This window comes from Arachis hypogaea, chromosome 19 (assembly GCF_003086295.3).
Source record: "Arachis hypogaea cultivar Tifrunner chromosome 19, arahy.Tifrunner.gnm2.J5K5, whole genome shotgun sequence".
In the NCBI taxonomy this organism is placed as follows: domain Eukaryota; kingdom Viridiplantae; phylum Streptophyta; class Magnoliopsida; order Fabales; family Fabaceae; genus Arachis; species Arachis hypogaea.
Window position 1 is genome coordinate 62,685,958 of NC_092054.1, and position 13,324 is coordinate 62,699,281.

The window sequence follows — 13,324 nt, forward strand, 5'->3', positions numbered from 1 at the left end:
GCATTGGGTTGCCTCCCAACAAGCGCTTCTTTAATGTCAATAGCTTGACAGTGAGCTCTCATGGAGCCTCACAGATAATCAGAGCAGGGTTGGGGCCTTTCAACACCAAACTTGGAGTTTGAATGTGGGGGTTTTGTTTGACTCTGTATTGAGAGAAGCTTGTCATGCTTCCTCTCCATGGTTACAGAAGGAGACCCTTGAGTCTTAAATACAAGGTAGTCCTCATTCAACTGAAGGACCAACTCTCCTCTGTCAACATCAATCACAGCGTTTGCTGTGACTAGGAAGGGTCTACCAAGGATGATGGATTCATGCTCATCCTTCCCAGTGTCTAGGATTATGAAATCAGCAGTGATGTAAAGGCCTTCAACCTTTACTAGCACATCCTCTACTAGTCTATAAGCCTGTTTCATTGATTTGTCTGCCATCTCTAGTGAGATTCTTACAGCTTGTACCTTAAAGATTCCCAGTTTTTCCATTACAGAGAATGGCATAAGGTTTATACCTGACCCCAGGTCACACAGAGCCTTCTCAAAGGTCATGGTGCCTATGGTACAAGGTATGAAGAATTTTTTGGGATCTGGTTTCTTCTGAGGTAATGTCTGCCTCATTAATGCAGTCAGTTCATTGGTGAACAAGGGGGGTTCATCCTCCCAAGTTTCATTACCAAATAACTTGGCATTCAGCTTCATGATTGCTCCTAGATACTTAGCAACTTGCTCTTCAGTGATGTCTTCATCCTCTTCAGAGGAAGAATATTCATCAGAGCTCATGAATGGCAGAAGGAAGTTAAATGGAATCTCTATTGTCTCTGTTTGAGCCTCAGATTCCTTTGGTTCCTCAAAGGGAAATTTCTTTTTGTCCAGAGGACGTCCCATGAGGCTTTTCTCACTGGGACTTACGTCCTCCTCACTCTCTCCAAGTTCGGCCATATTGGTCATGGTTATGGCCTTGCACTCTCTCTTGGGGTTTTCTTTTGTATTGCTTGGGAGAGTATTGGGAGGAGTTTTAGTAATTTTCTTACTCAGCTATCCCACCTGTGCCTCCAAATTTCTAATGGAGGACCTTGTTTCATTCATAAAACTTAGTGTGGTCTTGGATAGATCAGAGACTATGGTTGCCAGGCCAGAATGGCTCTGTTCAGAATTCTCTGTCTGTTGCTGAGAAGATGATGGAAAAGGCTTGCTATTTCTAAACCTATTTCTTCCACCATTATTATTGAAGCCTTGTTGAGGCTTCTGTTGGTCCTTCCATGAGAAATTTGGATGATTTATCCAAGAAGGATTATAGGTGTTTCCATAGGGTTCTCCCATGTAATTCACCTCTGCCATTGCAGGATTCTCAGGATCATAAGCTTCTTCTTCAGAAGATGCTTCTTTAGTACTGTTGGATGCAGCTTGCAATCCATTCAGACTCTGAGAAATCATATTGACTTGCTGAGTAAATATTTTGTTCTGAGCCAATATGGCATTCAGAGTATCAATTTCAAGAACTTCCTTCTTCTGAGGTGTCCCATTGTTCACAGGATTCCTCTCAGAGGTGTACATGAACTGGTTGTTTGCAACCATTTCAATGAGTTCCTGAGCTTCTGCAGGGGTTTTCAGATGAAGAGATCCTCCTGCAGAATGGTCTAATGACATTTTTGATAACTCAGACAGACCATCATAGAATATACATATGATGCTCCATTCTGGAAGCATGTCAGTAGGACACCTTTTGATATGTTGCTTATATCTTTCCCAAGCTTCATAGAGGGATTCTCCTTCCTTCTATCTGAAGGTTTGGATTTCCACTCTAAGCTTGCTCATCTTTTGAGGTGGAAAGAATTCAGCCAGAAAAACACTGACCAGCTTATCCCAAGAGTTCAGGCTATCCTTAGGTTGTGAATCCAACCATATTCTAGCTTTGTCTCTTACAGCAAAAGGGAAAAGCATAAGCCTGTAGACCTCAGGATCAACTCCATTGGTCTTGACAGTGTCACAGATTTGCAAGAATTCAGCTAAAAACTGATGAGGATCTTCCATTGGAAGTCCATGAAACTTGCAATTCTGTTGCATTAGAGAAACCAATTGAGGCTTAAGCTCAAAATTGTTTTCTCCAATTGTAGGAAGTGAGATGCTTCTTCCATAGAAGTTAGAAGAGGGTGCAATAAAGTCACCAAGCATCTTCCTTGGATCTCCACCATTGTTATTAGGTTCGGCCATGTCTCCCTTTTTTTCGAAAATTTCTGTTAGGTTCTCTTCAGAGAGTTGTGCTTTAGCTTCCCTTAGCTTCCTCTTCAGAGCCCTTTCAGGTTTAGGATCAGCTTCAACAAGAATATTCTTATCCTTGTTCCTGCTCATATGAAAAAGAAGAGAACAGAAAAGAAAATATGGAATCCTCTATGTCACAGTATAGAGATTCCTTACGTGAGTATAAGAAGAGAAGAATAGAAGAAGGAGAAGAGAAAAATTCAAACACAGAGAAGAAGATGGGGTTCGAATTTTGGGTGGGAGAGAAGTGTTAGTAGATAAATAAATAGAAGGAGATGTGAGAGGGGGAGAGAATTCGAATTTAATTTAACATAAAAGGAAAATATTTTTATTTTTATTTCAAATATTAGTTAGAATTCGAAAATTAAAAAGAGAAATAAAATTAAAATTAAAATTTGAAACAATTAGTTAATTAAAAAGAATTTAAAAAAAAAGGTGAGGATTTTTCGAAAATTAGAGAGAGAAAATTAGTTAGGTAGTTTTAAAAAAGATAAGAATCAAACAAAAAGATGAGATTATTTGAAAAAGATTTGAAAATCAATTTTGAAAGGATAAGAAGTTGGAAAAGATTTTGAAGTTGATTTTGAAAAAGATGTGATTTGAAATTTATTTTTGAAAGAGATTTGAAAAAGAAATTTAAAAAGATTTGATTTTGAAAATTGAAGTTGATTACTTGACTAACAAGAAACTAAAAGATATGATTCTAAAATTTAAAGATTGAACCTTTCTTAATAGGCAAGTAACAAACTTTAAAAGTTTTGAATCAATCACATTAATTGTTAGTAAAGATTTTGAAAATCATTTTTCTTTTTAGAAAGTTTTCGAAAATATTAATAAAAAAAGGATGAGAAAGATTTGATTTTTGAAAAGGTTTTGAAAAGATAGGATTTTTAAATTGAAAATTTGACTTGACTTATAAGAAACAACTAAATTTTAAATTTTGACTAAGTCAAACCAAATTTTCGAAATTTATTTGTAAATAAGGGAAAGATATATTTTTTTTTATTTTTGAATTTTTAATGAGGAGAGAGAAAAACATCAAAATGACTCAAAACATAAAAATTTAAGATCAAAGTAAAAAATATGCATGCAAGAACACTTTGAATGTCAAGATGAATACCAAGAACTTATTTTTAAAAATTTTTAAGAAAAGAAAGACATGCAAGACACCAAACTTAGAAATTTTTAATGTTGAGACACTAATAAATTGAAAATGCATATGAAAAACAAAGAAAGACACAAAACATAAAATTGCAAAGATCAAACAAAGAAAATCATCAAGAACAACTTGAAGATCATGAAGACCACCATGCATGAATTTTTGAAAAAAAAAATTTTTTTTTGAAAAATTAAAACATGCAATTGACACCAAACTTCAAATTTGACACTAGACTCAAACAAAAACAATTTTTTTTATTTTATAAAATTTTTTTGGATTTTCGAAAATTAATTAGGAAAAGCAAAATAAAGAAATTCAAAATTTCTAATAAGAATTCCAGGAATGATGCAATGTTAGTCTAAAACTCCGGTCCAGGAATTAGACATGGCTTACTAGCAAGCCAAGCTTTCAGTGAAAGCTCCGGTCCAAAACACTAGACATGGCCAATGGCCAGCCAAGCTTTAGCAGATCATTACATACAATAGCTGATTTGCTGAGAAAGACAAAGAAGCTCTTCTAAGGATAGTTGAAACCTCGGTCCAAAAGATTAGACATGGCTTAACAGCCAGCCAGGATTCAACATATCTCATGAAACTCTAGAATTCATTCTTAAAATTTCTGAAGAACATAGAATAATTTATTTATTTTTTTGTATTTTTCAAAAATAAAAATAATAAAAACAAAAAGCTTAAAATTAAAATAAAATTACCAAATCTGAGCAACAAGATGAACCGTCAGTTATCCAAACTCGAACAATCCCCAGCAACAGCACCAAAAACTTGGTGCACGAAATTGTGATCTCAATGGCGCCAAAACTTGGTATGCACTATCATAATCTCAATTCTTCTTCACAACTTCGCACAACTAACCAGCAAGTGCACTGGGTCGTCCAAGTAATAAACCTTACGTGAGTAAGGGTCGATCCCACAGAGATTGTCAGCTTGAAACAAGCTATGGTCATCCTTGTAAATCTCAGTCAGGCGAATTCAAATGATTATGGGATTTTGATAATTAAAATATAAATAAAATATAAAATAAGATACAAATACTTATGCAATTCATTGGTAAGAATTTCAGATAAGCGTATGGAGATGCTTTGTTCCTTTTGAATCTCTGCTTTCCTACTGCCTTCATCCAATCATTCATACTCCTTTCCATGGCAAGCTGTATGTTGGGCATCACCATCGTCAATGGCTACCTCCCTTCCTCTCAGTGAAAATGGTCCAAATGCGCTGTCACCACACGGCTAATCATCTGTCGGTTCTCACTCATGTTGGAATAGGATCCGTTGATCCCTTTGCGTCTGTCACTATGCCCAGTACTCGTGAGTTTGAAGCTCGTCACAGTCATCCCATCCCGGATCCTACTCGGAATACCACAGACAAGGTTTAGACTTTCCGGATCTCAAGAATGACCGCCAATAATTCTAGCTTATACCACGAAGACTCTGATCTGAACCAGGAGCCCAAGAGATAAACGCTCAAGCTATTGCAGATAGAACGGAAGTGGTTGTCAGGCACGCGTTCATAGGCGAGAATGATGATGAGTGTCACGGATCATCACATTCATCAGGTTGAAGTACGAGTGAATATCTTGGAATAAGAATAAGCTTGAATTGAATAGAAAAATAATAGTACTTTGCATTAATTCATGAGGAACAGCAGAGCTCCACACCTTAATCTATGGGGTGTAGAAACTCCACCATTGAAAAATACATAAGTTAAAGTGGTGAAGGGATGGCCGAATGGCCAGCCCCCTAAACGTGATCTCTGAACATAAAATTATTCAAAAGATGTGAAATAAATCACTAAAAGTAGTTTTTATACTAAACTAGTAGCTAGGGTTACATAAGATGAGTAAATGATGCAGAAATCCACTTCCGGGCCCACTTGGTGTGTGCTTGGACTGAGCATTGAGCTTTCATATGCAGAGACTCTTTTTGGAGTTAAACGCGAGGTTGTAGCCTATTTCTGGTGTTTAACTCTGATTTGCAACCTGTTTCTGGCGTTTAACTCCAGAATAGGGCAGGAAGTTGGCGTTTGAACGCCAGTTTGCGTCATCAAAACTCGGGCAAAGTATGGACTATTATATATTTCTGGAAAGCCCTGGATGTTTGCTTTCCAACGCAATTGAGAGTGCGACAAATGGGTTTCTGTAGCTCCAGAAAATCCATTTTGAGTGCAGGGAGGTCAGAATCCAACCGCATCTGCAGTCCCTCTGAATCAGATTTTTGATCAAGTCCCTCAATTTCAGCCAGAAATTACCTGAAATCACAGAAAAACACACAAACTCATAGTGAAGTTCAGAAATGTGATTTTTTTAAAAAAACTAATAAAATTATACTAAAAACTAACTAAATCATACTAAAAACTATGTAAAAACAATGCCAAAAAGCGTATAAATTATCCGCTCATCAATGACCCTAATCCTTACCCACTATACCAACCACCTTATGAGCCATATGAACCAAACATATAACCACAACAATTCCAATACAACTACTCTCAAGAACCACCTCCATATACATTATCTTTATACCCTTACCAAGAAGAACCATCATCCAATTATGAATCCTTTCCCCCAAATAATGAACCCTCTTTTCTACCACCGCTCCCCAATGACGCCCTCATGATAGAACTAAGTGATCTTGACTCTCATATCCAAAGGCAACAAGAGGGGATGGAAAAGGAGTTTAAAGAGATAGAAGCCAAGATTGCTATCGTGGCGAAAGCCGTTGCAACATGTACTCATCCTACCTAAGCTCACACGATCAAGGCACTCCCGTTGTTAAATGTGGAAAAGCAATCAAGGAGCATAGTGGGGGAATGAATTTGGAGCTTCAAGGTAAAGAAGAGGAATCGAAGCAAGATTTACCACAAGGGGATAAAGTAGAGATGATTGGAATGGAAGGAGTGGTTGAAGACCTAGGAGATGTTGGAAGTCCATGGGAGTGTAGAATTATAGAGCCTTCTTCCAAGACGCTTGACATTGATGTTGAGCGGGGTGTACAACCTCCCAAACATATCATGATTGAAGACTTTGGAGAGGTTGATCAAGAGATGGATTCAATTATTGATGAGTTTCCCTCTATAATTGAATCCTCCCTCATTGGGCTTGACATGGAGATTAAGGAAGAAGACACCTCACCCCTCATACCCTTGGCAAGCAATGTAGACAAAGTTGAATTGGAAAGAAGCCACCAAGAGGAGGAGGTTGAGCAAGAAGCAAGCTCCATTATTGAAGATGATTCCACACTAACCAATGAGTCTTTTGGAATTGATGAATCTCCCTCACTGTGCTATGAAATTGATGACAAGGAGGACCGTGCACAACTTCTGACACATGGTTTAAGCAATGAGAGGTGTACAGATGAAGTAGGTGAGCAAGGAATTGAATTTAAAGAAGCTTGCAAAGAAGTGGAAGTTGCAAAGGAAGACCACAAGGGAATGGATCTCGCATTGCCTAAGTGTGGGGAGGTCCCCCTTCCTAAGTCACCATCATCCAACACAACATTTAAGTGGGTAAAATTCCTATCCCTAAGCTTTACTTTCTCACTTGAATATGGTTTGCTTGAAAATGATAAGAGTTGGAGAGAGTTGTGTAGTGGTTGGAGACATCACTCTAAGTTCATGAAAGTTGCATGCTCAAAATTGAATAGCAATGGTTGGTGTAGAACCAAATTGCAAGGGTCTAGGAGAATGTTTGGATGTTTAATTGAGAATTCACAAGCCTTGTCACCCAAATTTAACTATGGTAGTCAACGAGAAGATAGGTGCAAGAATAAGGTTTGGGACCCTGGAATTTATTTTAACAATCAAAACTCTTGGGGCTTTGTCATTTACTTAAGCTTACTCGAGGGCTTTATGCGCTTAATTTGGGATCCCGGTGGACATTGGCAATGCAAACATTGGTGGGATTCAAGGATGAATTCAAGCATAAACCACCATAGCAAGGACCCCCACCAAATGTCCAACTTAAGGACTTAAACTAAAAGTGCTAGGTGGGAAACACCCCACCATGGTAAAATCTTTCTTTTTTCTCTTTTGTACATATTGGTAATTCGTTTAATTCCATGTTTTGATTGGTTTGTTTCGTTTATTTGGTAGTCTATTATGTTAAATAAGATTTTATGGTATTTTGGTAGTTGTTTGGGGGTTTGGAATGCTTGGTTTGGTGCAAAAATATGGAAAATTTTGAAAAAACAGAGCACCAACTCACGCGTACATGTGCGCTACGCGTACGCGTGAATCAAGTATTTTCAACCATCCACGCGCACGCATCACCCACACGTATGCGTGGATTCAAAATTTTCATCTCCAAGCCATTTTTCCCGAGAGTTGTGCCTACACTGCGCGAGCACTGTGCCTGAGTGACGATCGTGATTTCTGCCAGTAAAGAATGTCATAAAAATAGTCGCGTTGTAGATATAGTCTCTAAACCGACAAAAATCCCTTTCGTACAAACGTTTTGGGTGTCACAAGTAACAAACCCCTTAAAAATTGTTAACCGAGTATTCAAACCTCGGGTCGTCTTCTCAAGGAACTGCGAGGAAGTATGTTCTTATTATTGGTTATAAAGGTTGTAATCGGGGTTTAGAAGGTGAGAAGCAAGTAATTTAAATGACGAGTGAATTAAATGGCAATTAAAAATAAATAATAACTGTAAAACAACTTTTGGCAAGATAAGGGAAATTAGAAGTCCAACTTAGTTATCCCTCTCAACAATAATGAAAGTTGTATCTTAATTCCACTTAGTTAACCTATGAAGCAAAGGTAAGTCAAGGGACTAATTAGTTTGACCTTCGAATCCTATTTATTTCCTAGGAAAAAGTTGGGATTATTGAAGTTCAGATCAATCAGCAAGATAACGATTATCAATTATGCTGAGTACGATAATGTTGAGTCACTGATTTCTTAACCAAGACCAAAAGGGGAAAAAGTAAATTGCTGGAATAATAAAAGTGTTCTTAAATGGGAAGCAATGGCAACTTAAATCAAAGAGAACAATCATAAACTGAAAAATACCTTAACTATCATTAATTCAAATAGAAATCTGTAACATGGAATAATTCATAATTTAAATTATAATAATCAATTCAAATATTGGAATCAAATAAATGAAAGTAAAATTGAAATAAAAGTACATTAAAACCTGGATCCAGAGTTACTCCCAAAACAAGAAGAAGTCCTAAATCCTGAGAGAGAGAGAATCTCTCTCTAAACTAAATCTAAATCATGAAAACTAGAAATTGGCGAGCTCCCCTCTTTTGAATGGATGCATTCCTCCACTTTATAACCTCTAATCTATGCTTTCTGTACTTGGATCTGGGCCAAAAAGGGCTTCAGAAATTGCTGGGGGCATATTCTGTAAATTCTGATACGTGGCCTCTGTCACGCGTCCGCGTGGGTTACGCGGTCGCGTCATCTGGAGCTTTTCCTTTCCACGCGGTTGCGTCAGTCACGCGTCCGCGTCGAGGGTGTTCTACTCAAGGCGCGCGGTCGCGTCAGTCATGCGGCCGCGTCGCTGCTTCTTTGCTTCTGGCACGTGATCGCGTCGTCCATGCGATCGCGTGGATACCAGTTTCCTTAAAGCTCCGTTTTGCCTTCTCCTTCCATTTTTGTATGTTTCCTTTTTTCATCCTTTAACTCATTCAGCCTTAGGAAACCTGAAGCTACTCAACACACTAATCACGGCATCGAATGGAAATAAAGATAATTAAAATAATTAATTTTTTTAAAGCTTAGGAAACATGTTTTTCACAATATGACATAATAAGGAAGGGAAAGTAAAACCATGCAATTAATGTGAATAAGTAGGTGAAGAGTTGAATAAATCACTCTAATTAAGCACAAAAGAACTCATGAAATATGGGTTTATCAACCTCCCCACACTTAAACACTAGCATGTACTCATGCTAAATCCAAGGTAAATAATTAAGGTTAAAGTGATGGAATATTATGAAATGCAACCTATGCTAAATGCATCTACCTAATGAGTCATGCAATTCTAATTCATCCACTCATATATAAAGCCTACATGTAGTCAAATTATTTCACATTCTCAAGGAGATATATATACATATATGGCTAACCCTCAAATAATAAAGCATTTTTTTGCAAATGAGATGAGAGAAAAAAACTTGCAAGACAATCAAAGATAAATGTTTAATGAGCTTTTGAACCCTCACTGGATTTTGTGTTTTCTCTCTAATCACTCAGTGTTTATTGGGTTAATCACTCTATTCTTCTTTTCATTCTTCCTTTCTATAACTTTGTTTTTCGTCTAACCAATCAACAATTATAGAACATAGTCATACCAAAACTCATGAGGTCTTTAATTAAGGTTGTAATGGGGTCAAGGCAAAGGGTAAGGATATATGTATAAGGCTAAGTGAGCTAATAAGTGAATCCTTAATTAGACTAAGATCTCACCTAATATACATACTTAGTAAAACAATGCTTCTTTACCTATTCTCCCTATTTTCTCGCTTTTGATGTCACATGCTCATGTTTCAATTCTTGTTTTTATCCCATGTGCATTGCTTTTTATTTTGCATTGGGGAGTTCTTTTTGTATCCCCTTATTTACATGCTTGAAAACTAACTTTTTTTTTTTTGAATACACATGGTAATTTTAATTAATTTGAATTTTCATGAGCCTGCTTCCCAAAATTTTGAGTTGCTTTATTCTTTTTAATTTTTCTACCTTTTGTCTTTATCAACTATGTTCCCAATAAGTTTCCCACATTTTACTCTATTTATAATTTTCTATCTTAAGCTAACCAAGGATTCACTTGGGATTTTCTTTTGTTTTTCTGCTTAAGGCTAGTAATTTGGCTAAAATAGAATAAGGGGTTTTTTTTTTTAAAAAGCTCAAAGGGGCTAACAAAGGTGATGTAAAAGGTAGGCTAATTTGGGATAAGTGAGCTAAAATCAAATGATGGCCTCAATCATTATTTTGAGATGTACCTATATTCTATAATCGGACATATAGACTAAAACAAAGTAAAGAACACCAGAATAAGAAAGAAGGTTGGAACACACAGAAATAAAAATTATGGTTTGAATGTAACCATACAGTTAAGCTCAAAACTCACAGGCTATGTGTTCTCTAGCTGAAAAATCATTTATCACTTATGTATGTCATGCAGGTTTAGTTAAAAATTCTCATTATTCTCTTAAAAAGTAATTTAGGGTAGCCTTTGAAGTTTTAATGTTTCTCCTTGATGAAATGTTGTCAGTTTAACTACATCATGTAATGCTATATATACAAGGTTTTATGGATCTAAATCTATTATGTTCAAGTTCCTAGCTTACTCTTTTTTTATATTTGTCAATTTAAACTAAGCTATAACTAAGCTGTCTTATGTAAAAAGGGTAAACTATACTAATTGATCCACTAATAAGTTAGAGTTGCAAACTAAACTAAATAACTAAAATGAACTAAATAACTAAAATATGAACAAAAAATGCAAAATGCAGAAAATAGAGTAAAATACACAAGTAGCAATGTATAAGTACTCAGAAAAGAAAAAGAGAAAAATACAGAAAAATATCCAAAATAAAAGAAAAAGTATGTAGTAGTTCACCAAAATAAACGCCAGAGATGGCGACCTCCCCACACTTAAAATGAAGCATCGTCCCCGATGCTCAATCAAGCCGGGTGTGAAGGAGTGTCATCACTGGTAGGGATGGGGTCTCTGTGGCGGTGGTGGGCTGAGAGTCTGGCTGCTGTAGAGGGGGGACTGACTGGATCGGGATCTCCGGATCTGCAGCCTCAAGCTGATGTGGGGCCTCCTGTTGTGGTGTAGCGTGCTCTGTGCCTGCCTGCTGATGAGTCTCCGCCTGGGAATGAGGCTCCTCCTCATGCTCATCCTCCTCCTCCTCTGATGGCTCTGATGGTGTGTCGGGCTCGGAGGGGATGTCGGCACCCTGTCTGATCATCAGCTTCAGATGGGAATAGCGTCGCCTGCTGCGGCGCTCCAATCTCTCATACCGGTGCCTGTTACGGCGCTCCATCTGATCAAGCTGGCGGAATAGACGGTGCACGAGGCGATAAACCGGCTCAGAGGCGGGTGGAGGAGTAGTGGTGGCAGCAGGGGCAGCTGGGGCAGCTGTGAATGAAGAGGGTCCAGCAGACGGAGGGGCTGTCTCATTAGTAGCAGTGACAGGTGGTGGTCTGTAGCCCAAAGCAAGGAAGTTCCTGCTATGAGGGATGATCTTCCTGCAGTCCGCTGCTGGTGGTCGCTCATCGGCATCCTCCCAATGCACATCAGCCTGACGGCCTAGCCGTGTAACCAGATAAGGAAAGGGGAGGGTGCCTCGGACGTGGACCCTGGCCATATAATGCCGGATAAAATGAGGCAAGTACAGGTCCTTACCCTCCAGCACACATGATGAGCGGATATTTTATACGCTTTTTGGGGTTAACTTCATATAGTTTTTAGTATATTCTAGTTAGTTTTTAGTTTATTTCCATTAGATTTTAGGAAAAATTCATATTTCTGGACTTTACTATGAGTTGTGTGTTTTTCTGTAATTTCAGGTATTTTTCTGGCTGAAATTGAGGGAGCTGAGCAAAAATCTGATTCAGGCCGAAAAAGGATTGCTGATGCTGTTGGATTCTGACCTCCCTGCACTCAAAGTGAATTTTCTGGAGCTACAGAACTCGAAATGGTGCGCTTCCAATTGCGTTGGAAATTAGACATCTAGGGCTTTCCAGCAATATATAATAGTTTATACTTTGCTCAAGGATAAACGATGTAAACTGGCGTTCAACGCTAGTTCTCTGCCCAATTCTGGCGTCCAGCGCCAGAAAAGGATTAAAAGTTGGAGTTCAACACCAGAAATGGATCCAAACCTGGCGTTGAACGCCCAAAACAGCCTTATGCACGTGAAATGTTTAAATCTCAGCCCCAGCACACACCAAGTGGGCCCCAGAAGTGGATCTCTGCACCATCTGTCATAGTCTACTCACTTTTTGTAAACCTAGGCTACTAGTTTAGTATTTAAACAACTTTTAGAGACTTATTTTGTATCGCATGACATTTTAGATCAAAACTTTGTACTCTTTGACGGCATGAGTCTCTAAACTCCATTGTTGGGAGTGAGGAGCTCTGCTGTGTCTCGATGAATTAATGCAAGTAATTCTGTTTTCCATTCAAACATGCGTGTTCCTATCTAAGATATCCATTCGCACCTAACTATGGAGAAGGTGATGATTAGTGACACTCATCACCTTCCTCAATCCATGAACGTGTGTCTGACAATCACCTCCGTTCTACATCAGATTGAATGAATATCTCTTAGATTCCTTAATCAGAATCTCCGTGGTATAAGCTAGATTGATGGCGGCATTCATGAGAATCCGGAAAGTCTAAACCTTATCTGTGGTATTCCGAGTAGGATTCAGGGATTGAATGACTGTGACGAGCTTCAAACTCGCGAGTGCTGGGCGTAGTGACAGACACAAAAGGAGGGTGAATCCTATTCCAGTATGATCGGGAACCTCAGATGATTAGTCGTGCTGTGACAGAGCATTTGGATTATTTTCATAAGAGGAGGGGATGTAACCATTGACAACGGTGATGCCCCAACACACAGCTTGCCATAAAAGGACGTGCGTGCATGAATCAGAGGACAAAGGAATGCAGAGATTCAGAAGACAAAGCATCTCCAAAACTCCAACATATTCTCCATTACTGCATAACAAGTAACTTTTAACCCATGCTCTCTTGTTCATTTGCAATTCAACTGATAAATACAATTGACTTCCTGACTAAGAATTGCAAGATAACCATAGATTGCTTTAAGCCAACAATCTCCATGGGATTCGACCCTTACTCACGTAAGGTATTACTTGGACGACCCAGTGCACTTGCTGGTTAGTGGTACGAGTTGTGAAAAGTGTGATTC

At 38.2% G+C, this 13,324-nt stretch overlaps 1 non-coding gene across 1 annotated transcript; it reads left to right on the top strand.

The window, feature by feature from the left end:
- Positions 1–1,694: 1,694 nt before the first annotated feature.
- On the top strand, positions 1,695–1,802 carry LOC112781716 (small nucleolar RNA R71). The gene has a single exon (XR_003192475.1). It is a non-coding gene; the product is annotated as a small nucleolar RNA R71 (small nucleolar RNA).
- The last annotated feature ends 11,522 nt before the right edge of the window (positions 1,803–13,324 follow it).